Source organism: Herpailurus yagouaroundi, unplaced genomic scaffold (genome assembly GCF_014898765.1).
Source record: "Herpailurus yagouaroundi ecotype Mexico unplaced genomic scaffold, PumYag 142, whole genome shotgun sequence".
NCBI lineage: Eukaryota > Metazoa > Chordata > Mammalia > Carnivora > Felidae > Herpailurus > Herpailurus yagouaroundi.
Window position 1 is genome coordinate 1,630,081 of NW_024412397.1, and position 14,026 is coordinate 1,644,106.

Here is a 14,026-nt window from a genome sequence, read left to right on the forward strand (position 1 = left end):
ATAACACCAGAACAGTTAAAAGTCTGAGACTGTTAGCTAGTCAAGCAGCACCTGGGTGGGTTATGTGAAAGATGGTGTCGCTGATGAGCAGCTCTCCGATAAACACGCCCTCGCTATCAAGAAGAATACGGATCAAACACCTAAAAGGAAGGGCTCCAACTGTAAAACTCAGAGGAAAACGAGGAAGAAACTTCATGACCTTGGATTTGGCGATGCTTTCTTGGACATGACAGAAAAGGACGTGGGCAATAAAAAAAAAAAAATAGACAAACTGAACTTGGTGATAATTTCAAACTCTCGTTCAACCAAAGGGCACTGTCCAGACCAGGAAGAGGTAGCCCACAAAGGAGGGGAATATTTGCAAATCAGATATCTTAAGAAAAGGTTGACATCCAGAATATAGAAAGTACTCCCGCAGCTCAACCACAAACAACCCAAATGGCAAGTGGGCAAAAGGCATGAGTAGTTCTTTGTGTAAGAAGAGGGCCATATCAACACAAGGAACTATGCTCGATGCTCCCAGTCGTTGGGGAAATACAAACAAAGCCACGGGCTGGCACTTAGCGTCCGTTAGGACAGCTATTGTTAAACGGAAGTGTTGGAGAGGACGTGGAGAATTGGGAACATCTGCGCTGCCGGTGGGTGTGAAGTGGTCAGCTTTCCCATAGGAGACGGTGTGGGAGCTCCCCAGACAGTAAACACAGAGGGACCAGATGACCCAGCAAGCACTTCTGAGTGTACCCCCAAAAGAATCGGGGGCGGGGACCTGCGGACATTGGTGCACCCACGTTCACAGAAGCAGTGTTCACAGTAGCTGAGAGGTGGAGACAACCTAAATGTCCACTAACCGAGAATGGGTAAACGAGCTACGAGACATGTCTACAGTGGAGTGTTATTCGGCCATAAAAGGGGTGAACTGCTTCCACGTGCTTCCGCGTAGAAGGATCTTTATGTACATGCGTGCATCCTCCCAGGTAACGTTTCTCTGTCTTCTGCAATGGATCAGACTCTCTGTGAAACATTCGCGGTACAGAGACAAAGCCCTGCCCTCGAAAAGTTCCATGTTGGTTGGAAAACCAGTCATATAAGCAAAGAAATACAACCCGGTACTCCAGTATACCAAAGGATCACAAAGAAAAGGTCTTCACCATTGAACCAGTTTGTATAAATTCACGCACTCATTCATCAGTTCAGCAAGCATTTCATAAGCGCCCAGTACGTCCCAGATAAGATCCTGGGTCCAAAGTGGAGCCATCTTACAGAGCACCTTGGCGGCAGGGGAAATACATATTTAAAGGTGCAACCACGGTGCCCACATTTCAATATCTAAACATGGACGATTGGCATTCCATGCTGCACATGGGGGTCCGCTCTGGGGGACGTGCTGGCCGTCTCCTCCCCTGTTTGAAATTGGGGAGCGCACGCGTCCGGTGAGGCCCAGTGTCCAGCAGCCCTGCGAGAGCTCTGCAGAAGCGAATAGGTAAGCACTCGCCCCGGCTCAAACGCGCTTGGAGTGGAAGGAGAGGTCAGGCACGGATGGGACAGAACCCCTTGGTTTCCATGCCATCTGCAAGAACCGAGTGGGACTATCCTCACCGAGTGAAGGTGTCAGCTCCGAGGGCAGTGACGTCCGTGGTCTGTGTGCGCCCAGCGGACGATTACGTGTATGTATATCATATCTACTCAATGTGAGCCAAATTAAAACTATACACATACTTTAAATTTCTAAAGTCAGAGGAAACCATAAAGTTGAAGCATCTGTTCCTACAAAGCAGGCCGAATTAGCTGTTCTGATGATCAAAGTGGGCGGGACTGCCCACCTTTCCCCCAAGTGTAATTGAACACGTGGACAAAACCAAACCATTAGGAAGGAGGTAACCTGGTAAGCGCGTCGGCTTTCCAGCCGTGCGGCTCCCGTTAACTCCGTGTTCACCTTGCAGAAAGAAAGGTCTCACGTACGTACACCAGTATCTCATCCACCGGCTCCTCTGTCCCTGCAGCGGAAGGAACGCACACGCACGCTTCCGGCATTGGTGTTTTGCTGATCTCTGAAGCCCTTTCTTTCCAACAACCCAGGCACCTGCTACCCCAGGAGGTTCGGAGACCAGCTCGTACTCTTGCCCCGTGGTGGCTTACAGTCGAATCCGAGAAGCAAGACAACAAACAAAACTAAGCGTGGTAGTATCCCGTGTGATCGCGGTCATTTTACCTAGCTCCCTATCCTCACCCCCAAGTTCTCTTCTGCCTGGACCAGGGCTGCTCAGGGCGAGGTCTGCAAGCCCCCCGCTGTGAGCTGGCAGAAGACCAGGCGTGGAGGTGACATGTTTGGAAACTTCCAAAGGTGTTTGACAGAATCACTTAAATAATACATGCAGTACAAAGAGAAATCGGGCTTATGTTTCATGTGCTTTTAATGTCTTTCTCCAGCGGCTCATTTCATTCTATTCTACAGAGAGGCTGGGCAGGGACGGGCTGCAGGGGGGATGGTCCTCACCTCCTCCTCGTGGAGTGAATGGCTCCAGAAAACTGGAGAGTCTGCCCACGCTGCCCCACTAACCTGGACGCCGCAGTCCCCCGGCACCCCGTCCGACACGTTCCACCTGCACACTGGTCCTTGAGCCTGGGTGGCTTCTGAGCAGACACACTGCAGCCAACCGAAGAGGGCCACGTGTCCTCAACGGTGTTCAACCCAGCCTTGGGCTTGGGGCAGCTCAGCACCAGTAGGACCGGATGTCTCTGGGCCTGGCTAGCTTCCACTTCTCACTCCCGCGTCCATGTGCGCTCAGAACCCGCAGCTGGGCTGGGGGAAACGCCAGGGACAGGCAGTGCAGGTGCCGCGTTGACAGCCCCCCCCGCCCCGAGCCCCCGTTGAGAGCCAGCATGGACTGCTTGCTCCACAAGCAGGCCAGCTCGGGGGGCTGGACCGGGGCGCATTAGAGATTCTGCAGGCTTGAAACCCCCACCGTTGAGTCACTCGGCTCCCCAGACTGTAAGCCTCAGTATGACCTCCTGAAGCCTCACAACTTTGGGGCGACTTGTTACATAGCGGTAGGCCACCAGAACACCTGTCCTTCCTCATCCAGAGCGGACGCTCCGTCTCTGAATTCCTGTGTTTGCTGGCCACGGTATTCACGGGGAACTGAGATCCTGGTGGCATCACTGCCTTCTCATGCGCCACGTGGGCCCCGTGGATTAAAAAGAACGAAGAAGAAAAAGCTTGCTTTCTCTTTCTTTACGGTCATATTTCCTAGCATGCTGACCTTTAGCTGTGTTTGTTGCTTCATCATTTAAGTCTACATCACAACCACCGATATCAGGGATAAAGCGTGAGCCTCTGTGAACGGGAAAAATGTCCTTGCGAAGGTGGAAAGTCCCAGCTAGAGCACCAGACAAATGCCTACAAGGCTCAAGGGATTTTGGACATATTAAATTTGGGGCCGTGATGGACCTTCCTCATGCTGGGCAAAACTACGGCCAACTTAAGGAACCAGAGGTACGTCTTCTCCTAAATATTTTCTTCTGCACACTTCGAGCTCTCATGTATGTGTTCCTCCACGAGCACCGCAGGGGATTGACATAGACTGAGTAACTTACCTAAAGTTACAGAGGCCATCGCTGGAGGTTTGGAACGTAGGTGGTGGAGTGCCAAATGTCTGTGGGGACACGAGGTGTCCAGGCACGAGGGGACACCTCGGTTCCTCGAGGGAGGCGGCTGAGCTGGTCTGCTTGCCACCCCGGCTTAGTCACTTGGGCAACTTTCAAAACTCCACAGCCACTGCTCTGAGAGACTGTCAAGGAGTAACTCGGCCAAGTGATCTGTAGCGAAGGCAGTGAGAACGCCGAAAGGGTACAGAAGTTGAAGCGCACGTTAGGCAAAGGATTTGTGATTATATAAAGAACCCATATGTGCAAACGAGGTGAGTTGTACGAGCACTGTTTTCTCAACCGTCACTAGTAGAACTGTCTAAATATTTCAAAAAGTAGCATCGTTTCCGCGTCTTTAGGTTCAAATGGTAACCCAAGATGAGGTTAGCATGCGTGATCCATTAGAAACGCTGCTGTAATGAATAGGTACAAGTTTAATTAGCACATGAATTGTTTGCATGGAAGTGTAATCACTAAACGACTGAAAATACTTTGTGCTCTTGAATAGGTGATGCCTCTGCTTTGCAGTTACCCTCAGAATCTGCACACAACAGTCTTCCTCCCAGGTTACACAGAGATGCCGTCCCAAATGACTCTGGCGCTGGGCTCTGGGCGCTGGGGCTCGGACCTGACTGGTTTGGAGTCTGCATGGTTTGGGGGCTGGGGCATCACTGCAGCCCTTCCTGTGCTCTGGGACCAGCAGGGACACTTCGGGGACTCGGACACTGGCCCCGCTCCCAGGATGTCATTCCCTTTGCTCCATGGTGAGGCCCAGGACTCTTGCTTTTAAATCTCAGAAGCTGACTCCCACGTGCTTCTACAGACAACACCTGACGGGCCCTCGAGGGTCAGAGAATTTTATAATGAGGACTTCAGGCGATTAACCCAGAGGATGTTTTCAGATCACATAGAAATGTGGTGATGGGTACTCTTGGGCTCAGTGGAGCCCCTGGAGGTTTCTCCCCCAACTCAGGATTTGGTTGTAAGAATTCCAAACACATTTTCCTAAGAAGTCGCCTCTGGAGCAAAAATATTGTCAGAGGTGTGGCCGTGTGGTTATTATTTCCAACAAAGAATGGGGTTTACTTCCAGAAACCGGTGGAATGGGTAGAAGACTGAGTTACTCTGCATGGTGAGTTAGGGTTTAGAATTCAAGGCATTTGCACTGCATGTCCAAGGGGGCTGTGGCTGGCGGAGCCCCGTGAGGCAGGTGGGAGTCACCCCCCGGTGTTTCGTGGGAGCCGGGGGAGGGCACTGGTTTACCCACCGTGCTGAGGCTCGGAGTTGTAAATTAGAGAACCAGATGCATAATCTGGGAACTTTTCCATATTCATTTTCAGATGAGGTGAGACATGCAGCCAGGGGGCCGCACCTAACAGCATGGTTTACACCTGCAACAGTACCGGCAGTGGCCCGTAGGCCAGCCCGGCCATGGCACCTCCCGGCTCCCTGAACAAGACAAGCCGTATGTCACGGAGGCATGTGAACACAGAATCGTCTGACTCTTATGGGTTCTCATAGGAATCGCTGTTGGCTCCAATTCAGAAGCAGTTGCGAGATATTACTCCTTGGGCTTCCATGCGGACTCGATCCCCATGTCCCCTCCCCAGAGGCCAGCAGCCTGGACTGGCTTTCCTGTCTTCAGCCTGGACGGACACCATTTTGTCACTGTGTTCTCCCCACCATTAACCTTATGGCACTGCCCTGCCCAGTGTCATGGCCTGAACTGAGTCCCCTCAAAATTCAAATGATGAAGCCCTAACCCACAAAGTGACTGTGTTGGAGACAGGGCCATTGAAGGGGTAATTAAGGTTAAATGAGATCCTCCCAGTGGGGCTAATCCGAGCGCTGGTGTCCCCAGAAGAGGAGCTGGAGTCCCGAGACGGGCAGGCTCAGAAAAAAGGCCCGGTGGGGACACAGTGGCAGGATGGCCGTCGGCGGGCTAGTCAGAGACCGCCAGAAACCAAGCCTGCAGCACCTTGACCTGGGATGTCCAGAGCCCCAGCACTGAGGGAGAAAAACGGTCTGCTGCTTAGCTCTGTAGTCTGTGCTGTCTTGCGACGACAACCCCACCAGCCATCGCCCTTGGGTGAGACCCGTCCTCTCCCGACCCTGAGCAGGCAAGTAACGGGGCAGAAAGGCGGGAAATATGGCCACTAAGTTTCAGCATAAAATCACGCCCCTGACATCAGGTGACCTCTCCCTGCTAACTGAATTTTAAAATTTTGTAATTTTACTTGATTCTGTGCTATATGTTTCTGCTATAAATACTGTCTACTCTACTCAAGTCACTAAGTTACCTGTAATTCGAACTACTTAATTTTCTTCTCTTTTTAAATACCACCTCCATTTCGAACACAATGTCTCAGATCTTCTCGGATTTATCGTCTTTGTCATTATTTCTTGATGGGGAAGTAGCCCTCCTCTTTTTCCAAATTAACCTATTACCTCAGTTCCATCTTTCCAGCTATTTCTAAGAACTTGATCCACTGCATTTTATCTGTCCCCTTTGTAATTTTTTTTCGATTCTCACAATGAATCCTTCATGCTTTTACTCTTCGTGTACAACTATATAGGACTTCCACTTTCAACTCATGTTTTTACTCTTTGTGTACAACTTTGTGTACAACTATATAGGACTTCCACTTTCAACTCTGGCTTTAAAGATCATGGAAATTGTCGCTCCTGTCCTGTAATAAGAAAAAAGCTGGATAAAACCCTATGGCCAACAACGTTCTATGAACACATGAGAGAACTCGGGTCGCAGGAAATCTGCCTCCCTGAAGTCTGGAGAGAGATGTGATACAGAGCCTCACCCCCCCCCCTCCCCGCCCCCACCAGGAGTGTGAAGTGCAGGGCAGTCCAGGGCAAGTCCTGGTGTTGATGAGGCTGAGAGAGACCCAAGCGAGAGTGAAAGACTCCTGTAGGAAGCCCTGGGGGGACTCTGAGGAAGGCACCCAAATGTCTCCGGAAAGGCAGGAGAGGGATCATGAGGAAACAGGCAGGGGGTTCTCCATGTGGGCATGAAGACTGTCCCAGACATGTGTCCCACCTGGAGGGCGGCCGCTTCTCCAGCACCAACTGGGACGGGGGGATGGGGAAGCCTGGTGGGGATGGCAAGGATGTGGACCCTACTTCCTCTGGCACCTGGCCTCACAGCGGCTCCCGTGGTCCCGGCTGAAAGGGCTGCAAGACCAGACTTCCCGAGGAGCAGGGTTAGGGAAGCCTGAAGTCTGCAGGGAGATGAAGGCACAGTCACCGGAGGAATGTGAAGCAAATCAGAGAAAAATGGGGGAATTCTTGTTAATCTAAGACAGAGCAGTTTGGAGCGGGAAAAATCATCAAGGATGGAAGGAAACATTCCATGATGAGGAAGGGGTAAATTCTCCAAAAAGATAGCAATCTTAAACGTGTATGTACCTAACAACAGAGCAGCAAAATACATGCGGCAAAAGCCGTTGAACAGAAAGAAGAATCAAAAATTCACTGCTACAGGAGGGGTTTCTACACCCTTGTTTATGATACATCAAACAGGCAGAAAATCAATAAGCATAGAGTTTTTTTGAACAGCACTATCAATCAATTTCATCTGATTGGAATTTGTAGATCACTCCATCCAACAACAGCAGAATACACGTCCTTTTCAAGCTAACTTTGGACATTCACCAAGTTAGATCAAATTTTGGGCCATCATACACACCATAATGTCTTTAAAAAGAACAAAATCACACTAAGTATGTTTATAGACCCCAGCAGAATTAAATTACCAATAAATACCAGAAAGATACCTTGAGAATAGGCAAATATTTGGAGATAAATAAAACATGTCTATAAAACATGTGTCAATGAGAGAGGTCTTCTAGGAAATAAAAAAAATAACTACATTAAATGAAAATACAACTTAAAATTTACAAGATGCAGCAAAAGCAGTGCTTAGAGGAAAATGTATAGCACTAAATGCATACATTAGAAAACAAGAAAGACCTAGGATCATAATCTAAGCATTGGGAAACTGGAGAAAGAAAGATTTATAACTGAAAATGAGACGAAAAAATGAAATAAAAATTAAGCAAGAAATCAATGGCATTGAAAAGAAGGCAATACACAGCATCAGTGAAAACATTAGTATATTATTTTTAAGAAAAGCAATAAATCTGATGGAATCTACAGCAACTATGCAGACCCATCCTTGAGAGCGGCCCAGTGAGCATCGTTTTAAAGGTGGGACAGATGTCGATGTACAACAGTTAATTTCTTTCCCTTATGACAGCAATGAACAACTGGAATTTCAAATAAAAATGTTTTTTTTAAGTTAATTTATTTATTTTGAGAGAGAGAGAGGGGGACAGAATCCCAAGCAGGCTCTGCACTGTTAGCACAGAGCCTGACACAGGGCTCGATCCCACGATCTGTGGGATCATGACCTGAGCTGAAGTTGGATGTTTAACCGACTGAGCCACCCAGGTGCTTCTCAGATAAAAATAATTTTTAAATATCATTAAAAAGTGAAATACTTAGATATAAATCTAACAAAATGTGTACAGCATTTGTATGTGGAAAAATTCAAAATTGATGAAAGAAATCAAAGATCAAGGGATGTTAGCCATTCTGACGGGTGTGAGGTGGTATCTCAGTGTGGTTTTGATTTGTATTTCCCTGATGATGAGTGATGTTGAGCATTTTTTCATGTATCGGATGGCCATCTGGATGTCTTCTTTGGAGAAGTGTCTATTCGTGTCTTTTGCTCATTTCTTCACGGGATTATTTGTTTTTTGGGTGTTGAGTTTGATAAGCTCTTTATAGATTTTGGATACTAATCCTTTATCTGCGGGGGGGAGGTGGGCTAAATGGGTAAGGGGCGCTAAGGAATCTATCTACTCCTGAAATCATTGTTGCACTGTATGCTAACTAATTTGGATGTAAATTAAAAAAAAAAAAGAAAAAGAAAACAAGTTAATAAAAAAAGATCAAGGGACGGAGAGATTTTTTTTTTTTGTGGAGGGTTGGAAGACTCAATATTGATAAGATGTCAATTATTTCCAGCTTAAGCTATAGATTTAATAAAATCCCTACTAAAATCCCCAAATCCTGTTTTGTAGATTTCAACAAACTCACTGTAAAGTTCATGGGAAACGTGCCACACTATCCCGGGCAGGGTCTTACATGTGGAGATCGTCATGGGAGCCAATGCCAGTAGGAAGTGCTGAATTCCTAGAAGCTCAGGTCTGAGACAAAACTCCAGGGGGACACAGTCATAGAAGAGTGTCCATAATAGTAAGAGATTTACCTCAAAGAGCTCAACCAACTTCCCTCAACAAACATCAGACAAGAAGCACCCCAGACTTCCCGCAGGAGGGGAGAAGGCAGCATTCTGTAATAAGGCAGAACACTCCATTCTTGTTAACAAGGTCTGGACACAGCAGGACGAATTAACACAGGGGAAGCTACTTGTCAGGGTCTAACTGACCAGGGGGATGGGGAATGCCCGCGTCCAGCCCCTTCCGGCCTTCCTGTTCCACGTAAGGATGTTGAACAAACCTGAGAAGTGTGCGTGAAGCCCGCAGTCTTCTACAGCCGGGGCCCTGATCCTAGGGCTATAGACATTCCCCTCCCACACTCACCACCACACCACTAAAGAACCAGTTACAGAAGTTCCTTCCACCCAGCGTGTCGTGCTCAGCTAGCGAGAAAAAATTACAAGGTGCACTGAAAGGCAAGAAACACAATTTGATAAGACAGAACAATATCAGACCCGACGTGGCAGGGATGTTGGAATTACCAGGCCGAGAATTTAAACACAACCGTGATGAATATGCTAAGGGTTCCATGGATAAAGTAGCCAGCATGCAGGAAGAGACAGCAGTGTGAGCAGGGACATGGAAATCCCAAGGAAGAGCCAAAAATAACACTGATGATAAAAAAACAAAACAAAACACTGCACGGGAGCGTAGAACGCCTTTGGGTAACCCATCGGCAGGCTGGACATGACTCAGGAAGGACACCCTGAGCTCTAGGACATGTCGATAGAATCCTGGAGAACCTAAAGGCAGACACAACAAAGACTGAAGAACACGGAACCGAATATTCACAGGCTGTGGAGCAACCCCAGGCATGATGGGAACACCAGAAGTGGAGGAAAAGAAGAACATTTGAGACAATAATGATGGAGAATCTCCCCAAATTATATCAGACACCAGACCACAGATCCAGGCAGCTCAGGGGACACTAAGCAGGATAAATGTCCATAACACCATACCTGGGAATATCATTTTAAAACCACAGGAAACCAAAAATATAGAGGAAAAAAATCCCCGAAGAAGCCAGAGGAGAAGCACATCTCACCTATAGGTGAACAAAGAGAAGAGTTACATCTGGCGTCTTAAAACGCAATCAGGTAAGGAGACAGTAGAATGAAATATTTAAAATATTTAGAGAAAGAAAATGACTCAGAATTCTGTACCCTGAGAAATTATCCTTCAAAAGTGACGAAGAAATAAAGACTCCAAGACAAACCATATTGAGGGCATTTGCTTCCAGAAGACTCTTCTTGCAAAAATGTTAAGTGAGATTATTTAAAGAGAAGGAACATAATATAGGCCAGAAACTGAGATCTCTATAGAGCAAGAAAGAGCATCAGAAAAGAAACAAGTCAAAGTAAAATAAAAACGTTGGCTTTTCTTATTTCCAGTTGCTCTAATACCTAACAGTTTGCTCATAATAATAATACCAACAGCGAATGTGATTAGGTATGCTTATGTACGAGTTGTGACTTGGTTAAATAAACATTTCTTAAGTAGAGCCCTGGGGTTTCTGATGGTGAGACGTGGTTCGACAGAACCAGAGGAGAGTGAAACAGAGAAGTTTATCACTCGCGTGTCCCGGAGGAGATGCACAGCACAAGTCAAGGGGCCGCGTGGAGAGTCAGGGCAGGTGCAGGCAGAGAGCTTGGCGGGGAGGGGGCACACGTTGTCTCAGGATCCGTGGGAGAGGGCATAGGTGTCGGGACAACTGAACAGCCGCATACAGCAGGATAAATCTAGACACAGACCTTACAATCTCCACACAAATCAACTCAGATGAATCCAAGATCTAAATGTAAAATACAAAACTATAAAACACCTAGAGATCACACAGGAGAAACTTCAGGGGACCTTGGGTGTGGTGGTGACTTTTTATAATAATTAAAAAAAAAAACCATGAAAGAAAGAACTGATAAACTGAACTTCATTAAAATCAAAAACACGTCTGAGAAAGACAATGTCAAGAGATTAAGACACACCACAGATGGGGGGAAATATTTACAAAAGACACATCTGATGAAAGACTGTTACCAAATATACAAAAAAAAAAAAAAAAACCTCTTAAAACTCGATAAGAAAACGAGTGAATTAAAAAGCGTGCCAAAGACCTTAATGGAGAGCGTGGTCAAAAAGATATACGGAGGGGCGCCTGGGTGGCGCAGTCGGTTAAGCGTCCGACTTCAGCCAGGTCACGATCTTGCGGTCCGGGAGTTTGAGCCCCACGTCGGGCTCTGGGCTGATGGCTCAGAGCCTGGAGCCTGTTTCCGATTCTGTGTCTCCCTCTCTCTCTGCCCCTCCCCCGTTCATGTTCTGTCTCTCTCTGTCCCAAAAATAAATAAACGTTTGAAAAAAAAAAAAAGATATGCGGATGGCAACTAAGCATATGAGGATACATTCCACACCACGTGTCAGCAGGGAAATGCAAATAAAGCCACCGGACACTACATGCACCTGTTAGAACAGCCCAGGTCCAGAGCGCTGACCAGGCCAAGTGCTGACGGGCTGTGGAGCCGCAGGAGCTCGTGCTCACCGTTGGTGCGCACGCAACATCGTGCGGCCACCGCGGAAGCCAGCTTGGCGGTTTCTCACAAAATTAAACATATTCTTACCACGGGATCCAGCAGTCTCACTCTCTGATTTTTATCCAAAGGAGTTAGAAACTACATTCACACAAAAACCTACACGGGAATATTTATAGCAGCTTTATTAACAATTACTGAAACTTGGAAGCAACCGAGGTGTCTTTCAGTAGGTGATAGATTATTAAACCGTGGTCCATCCAGACAATGGAATATTATTCAGCAGTAAAAAGAAATGAGCTGACAAGCCATGAACATCCATGGAGGAACACTGACTGCGTATCTCTAACTGAAGGAGGCCGAGCTGAAAAGGCTACATTCTGTATGGTTTCAAACGTGTGATATTCTGGAAAAGGCGCAACGATGGAGCCAGTAAAAGGACCAGTGGTTTCCGGGGTTTAGAGGGAGAGAGGGGTGATTAGGGGGAGCACAGAGGACTTTTAGGGCAGTGAAACTACTCTGTATGAGGCCACAATGGGGGATACAGGACATCAAGCATCTGTCCAAGCCCACAGAAGGTACAGCACTGAGAGTGAGCCCTAATGTAGACTATGGACTTCCAGAGATAATGGCGAGTCAATGTAGGTCCGTCAATTCTAAAAACGCACCACTCTGGAGGGGGTGTTGGTAATTGGGAGATCTCTGCCTGTGAGAGGGTGGGGGTCCATGGGAAATCTTTGGACCTTCCTCTCAATTTTGTTGTGAGCCTAAAACCGCCCTAAAAAATAAAGTCTTAATTAAAAAAAAGGTAAAGGCAAAAGACCTGGGAGAGCTAACATAATACTGAAGAACAAAATGGAAAGCTCTTTCCAAATTTCGTATAAAGCAGGAGTAATGAAAACAGAATGGCGTTGATAAAAGACCAGACACACAGGTCCACGGAACAGAACTGAGAACCCAGACACGGACCCACACAAATACAGTCCGTTGATGTTTGACCAAGAAGCAAAATCTGTTAGCTGAATCAAGATAGTCTTTTGAACGGGCGGTGCTGGGAAATTGGACGCGCATCTGGGATCATCATCTTCCATACAAAGACATTACACTTTTCACAAAAATTCGCTCAACAGGTAAGTTGGCATTTTTAAAATAAAAACCTCTGCTTCGTGAAATGCATAGTCAAGAGACTCAACAGCCCAACCACAGATAGGAATATGTTTGATAAATGGCTTGTATCCAAACTATACAAAGAATTTTAAACAATCAATGGTAAAAATACAAACTCTCGCGAAGTCGTCAATATATCTGAACAAAGACCGCAAAGAGTAGATAACAGATAGCAAATAAACTCACAAAGAGAAGATCCACGCCACTTGCTATCACGGACTCACAAATGATCACACTGACATACCACTACAGGTACGTTAATGGTTCCGATAAACAAACAACAAATGGCCAGCACCAGTTGCCGGTGAAGATACAGACCAATATGGAGTGTCACTCATGAATGGCGGTGCGGCCGCTGTGAGAGACAGCTTCGCAGCTTCTTACACAGATAAACATAATTTTACCATACGATCGAGTGATTGCACTTAACGGTGTCGACCCAGTTGTTCCCGAGTTTTATGTCCACAAAAGAAATCCTTCATGTGAATGTGTATAGCGGCTTTATTCATCACGGCCCCGAAACTGGAATTAATCACGACGTCCTCCGATAGGTGAGGGGGTCAGCAACTAGGATGCATCCAGACGATGGAAAAGTATTCAGCAATAACAAGGAATGAGCTGGCAAGCCACAAAAAGTCGTGGGTGAATCAGAGAGGCACGTTACTCGGGGAAAGAAGCCAGTCTGCAGACACACCATACGATCCTATTTATAGGATATTCTGGGGAAGGCACAACTGTGAAGACGATAAAAGGAATCAGTGTTTCCAGGGGGTAAGTGGAAAGGGGGAGGGCCCCCTAGAGGAAGCCCGGGGGATATTTTAGGACAATGAAACGCTTCTCGAAGATTTTGTGATGTGAATACCTGACACCGTGCATTTGTAAAGCCACCCGACTCTAGAGCAGCGTGAACATGAATGATATGCAAAATTTTAAGAAATCGTGTAGGGTCCCAGATGGAAGCAACACGTGACACAAATAATTTAACTGTAGTAAAGCTACGTGACATGACCTCACCGGAAAGGGGAGGAAACAGTGCTGCCCTAGCCACGTGTGGACACGGGTCTGTAGATCTAGCAGCAGAACATGTCCGTGAGCTGCTGTTGGTGGATTTGCTTCTGCGGAGCTCTGGGGTAGCGGTTCTGACACTGCCAGACGTGCGTTCCGGAACCAGACGGTCAAGTCAAGTCAGTGGGTGGTGGAGACTGAAGCAAAGCCTAGAACGATCCACAGGTTCTGGATTAGATTTAGCCATAGGTGACGCAGATGGTTACGGACAGATATTCGTGGATGTGCCTACGGGACACGGGTTAGCGCACACGCGCGTCTGCAGCTCTGTCTGCTGAGGGGCTCCAAGAGCCTCTAGGCCACCTAGAGCTCAGATTGCGGTTTCTTTCT